Source organism: Acyrthosiphon pisum, chromosome A2 (assembly GCF_005508785.2).
Source record: "Acyrthosiphon pisum isolate AL4f chromosome A2, pea_aphid_22Mar2018_4r6ur, whole genome shotgun sequence".
In the NCBI taxonomy this organism is placed as follows: domain Eukaryota; kingdom Metazoa; phylum Arthropoda; class Insecta; order Hemiptera; family Aphididae; genus Acyrthosiphon; species Acyrthosiphon pisum.
This window is the reverse complement of record NC_042495.1, coordinates 105,168,559-105,172,932: the sequence shown is the minus strand read 5'-3', so window position 1 is coordinate 105,172,932 and position 4,374 is coordinate 105,168,559.

Here is a 4,374-nt window from a genome sequence, read left to right as displayed (position 1 = left end):
GGCGGTAATCGTGCAGATAAGACTAGTCTGAGAAATCATCTTATCATTAAGATAATAACATAATATTATATGAATCTGAAATGTATATAATATATACATAGGTTTGCTCTAAACGGTTTTCTCGACTAACAATAATACTATAAATTGTTATACTCTGCAACTGAATAGCAGTAAACCGTTTCCACGCTGTATTAAATTTGCGGTTAGAATGCGTTATTGTAATACGTCGTTTCAATCCAAATACAATATAATAAATTCATACATGTTATACCTTTTACTTCCGCTTTAATTGGATTCATTTATTCCAAAATTAATTTTTTTTTTAATGATATATTTGATTTTTCATTATTTTTTAGTCTAAAATCTAGTTTTAAACTAGATATGACGCCCAACAATAATAACATAATATGTTGGATTTAAAAATAATAAATATTTAAAAAATTTAAAACTTCCGGACGTCTTATGTACCTCATATCATAAGTTTTCAGAGATGAAATTATGTAGGGTTTATCAACTGTTTACAGACCAAATACAATTTTGAAGATCTAAAATAACACTGCAATCACTGCAAAGTTTATCCGCGTCTATTTGAATTCACCTAAGTGGCTATAACGCTAAACCAATATAATATTATGTCAGCTATAAGTTGCAAACGGCGACGTTTTTTCATTTCATCCGTTGCATTAAAAACTGGTTGCGAAGTGAGAACAAGCTTAACGTAATATTCTTATCAGTCAGTGGCATACACATTTAAGGGGGGGGGGGGGGGTGCGTTTAAACCTTTTTGGTATTTTTACTATACGTGATGTATAAAAATTAATAAAATTTAAAAAATATTTTGATATATTTTATACCTACTACATGAACATTTAATTTTTAAATATAACCCCTGCTCCCATTTAAAATATCTGCCACTGTTATACATGTTTATATATGGGTGCACTGTGCACCAACCTAATCGTAAGTTGTATAGGTACTTTTTGCATCGTATGCGATTTGGCTGAACTTAAACTGGATAATTCACATAAAATACGTCTGAAAATAAAAGGGGTCCGTGCAAAAACCAGACAATTCCATTTTTCGAAACTTATCTTGTAGTTTGACCAGAACTTAGTGTTCATTAGTTTTATCCATTATGATATTCACTTGTACTTATCTCGTTTTCGCCAGAAAATAAAAAACCGGACAACTCCAAGTATGCCTTATATTTCCTACACGGGTTGTCGGATCTGTCCCGTCCTTGCAAAGATATACTCGTCATTTTATTACTTAATACAATATTATCTAAACAGGATATTTGATGAAAATTGATCTGTCTTGTTTTTGCTCGACCCCTCAGTCAATTATTGTGTGTCCGCATATAGATTATTTTTTTGTTATTATTTATAATAGTAATCAAAATCAGCAGCAACATCGATTTTCAAAATAAACTCACGATTCAATGCGAAATAATATTATATTATTCTATTTCGATATTTGTGCAATAATTTTACATTATGATTATTATGATCCGGACGGTAACCGTGATTTGTAGGTATCTAAATTATACCTTATACGTAGTAGCGCGTATGGTAACACTACACAAAATAAACAGATCGATATTATAACAGTAATAATAACAATACCTATATAGTGCGCGCTTTAATGGGAAATGATCGAGATGCATTATGAATGGATAATAAATACCTATGTCGGGGATGAGCGCGTACAAAGTGGAAAGTTTCGTCTACACGTGTTTTCGCGTTTAATGCGCACAGAAGTTTGTCGCGGACGGCCATTGTGTGCATATTATTAGGTCGTTATTCAACTTTTCGACAGCAGCACACAGCACACACGTTGAACCCCAATTATGGGCGAACGCGTATAATAATAATCAGAATCTATAGGTTATACAATATAATAATACAATTGCGTGTGTTGGAATTTTTTTTGGAACACTACAATATTGTCTTCAAAAACAACGGGGTATATTATTATCGCGCGCGACACACGTTTGTATTTAGATGTAATTATAATGATATTATACACGGAGTGATTAACCCGGCATGCTCACCTATACTTTTCACTCGTTAAAAATTAATCTACTCAAATTCTGACTTAACGTTTTTTTTTAGAACGTAGTATTTGCAATCACTCCCATATTTTCTCATACCGCATTTAAAGCTTGTTAAGTATGACGATACAGACTTATTTTATTTTATATAAGCACTACCTGTGTTTACAACTGCTTTAATATTATTTTTTTTTTATATAAAATTTCTTTTAAATAAGTAGAAATTTAAATCGGTTGTTTCTTTTAAATGCTAAGGTTTATATTATTCAACGATATTATATTTAAAGATATGAAGGCTGCTATGACATTCATAAAATTATGGTCAGTAATAATAATATTTTAATATTTTATAATTTTTATCAATTTTATTGCCCGTGCAGAAAAAGTAAATACTATACATATATTCAAATATATGTTTTATTTCAGGTAAAATCATTCCAAAGAATTTTTATCTTATATTCAAACTAGTTTGATAACTAAGAATTTCGATTTGGGTACATCAACATATTATAAAAACCCAATAGGTTTGAGAAAAAGTGTGATTTTGTTTAAAAAAAAAAGTAGTTTGTTAAATGACATGTTAAGTAACATATTCGAAATAAAGAAAAATAAGAAAAAAAATTACAAAATCAATACAATAAAATATGAATAAATGCATAAAATGAAAGGATAAAAGAGGGATGACCATAGTTGGCAAATCACACTATATGTATGCGTAAACTTTCCAGTATTGGTAACCAGGTAGTGTTATGAATGTTATGATATCTGCATAATAAAAAGGTAAGGTATCATATCAAATGATACCTTACAACCTACATAGTATATTATGTATTATAAATATATCCCGGGTGTCAAATCATTAGTTAATATAATTATAGGTCGAGCAAGGTTCACAATTAATATCGTAATAGTGATCAAAACATTATATATGTCATGTTATCTAACTCTTACTGACATTGTAACTATTACTCGGTGAATGAAAAATAAAAATAATGTAAGGTATTGCAGAGTTTTCTTGCACCGTACCATAAATATATATTTAATATTTGAATGACTTTCAAATATTTTTTGATACCAATATTTAATTTCGTATTTATATTCGAACTTGTTTAAACTTTAAATATTGACAAAATGATATAGTTTATTACATTTTGTGAGTGTTAAAAGTTTTTATAAAAAGTCGAATTCCAACGTGGTTGAGGGATGTCCCTGAAATTTGGACACCACTAACCTGTACTCTGCTTTTCTAATACAGTTCTAATACAGAGTTCTTAACTCTAATGTACTATAATATTAATTCAATATTCAATATTTGTATATTAAAGGCATCATCAGGAAAGCAATCTGTGTATGTACTATGTCTACGAAAAAAAAAACTTAGTGACAAAAAGTATGCACCATTACGATATCACTGAGACAATATTTTAGAGACAACAATAAAATTCAAGGCTTAAAAACGTTATTATAACGTTATAATTTATAACGCTATAACGCTATAACGGAAAAAAAAAATGAAAAAACATAAACGAAATCAATAAACGAAAAAAGAAAAAAATTGAATAACATTAATCATAATTCATGATTAAAAATAAACAATAAACGTATTTGTAACGTAAAAAAAAGGCGGGTAAGTCGTGGATGTCGCTCTGCTGTACAGTAGGTTACAAGTGGGTTACTGTAATGGATGGAATTAAATTTGAATCCAATGATATTATATCATTGTATACGAAAAACGATTCTGAACGGAGATGATTTGTCAGTCTAGGATATATTATTTTTAAAGAAAAACTTATGGAGAACCTTGTACCAAATTTTAAAAACTTAGTTATAAAAGAAAAAATTTTTACGATTTTTCAACCACTAAATTACTTGCAAATTTTCGCAATTTTGACATATTTCGTATAAATTTGAACTTTAAATGCTTATAAATAAAAATTGTGACAATGTATTCCTTTTATTTTGCAACTGCTATTGTAAAAATATGTTAGGAGCCTTGTATTAAATTTCCAAATCTTAGAATTAAAAAGAAAAACTTTTATGAATTTCTGTCTAAGATAATTTGAACATTGCCGTAATTTTTACGTATTTAGTCAAAATTTGAACTTTAAATGCTTATAAAAAAAAAATCGTGACTATATATTTCTTTTATTTTTCAATTGCTATTGTAAAAATATATTATGAGCCTTGTATTAAATTTTGAAATCTTAGATATAAAAGGAAAATTTTTTATGAATTTCTAGCATAAAATAATTTACGAATTTTCGTGATTTTTACATAATGAGTGTTGTCAAAATTTGAACTTTAAATGCTTATAAATAAAA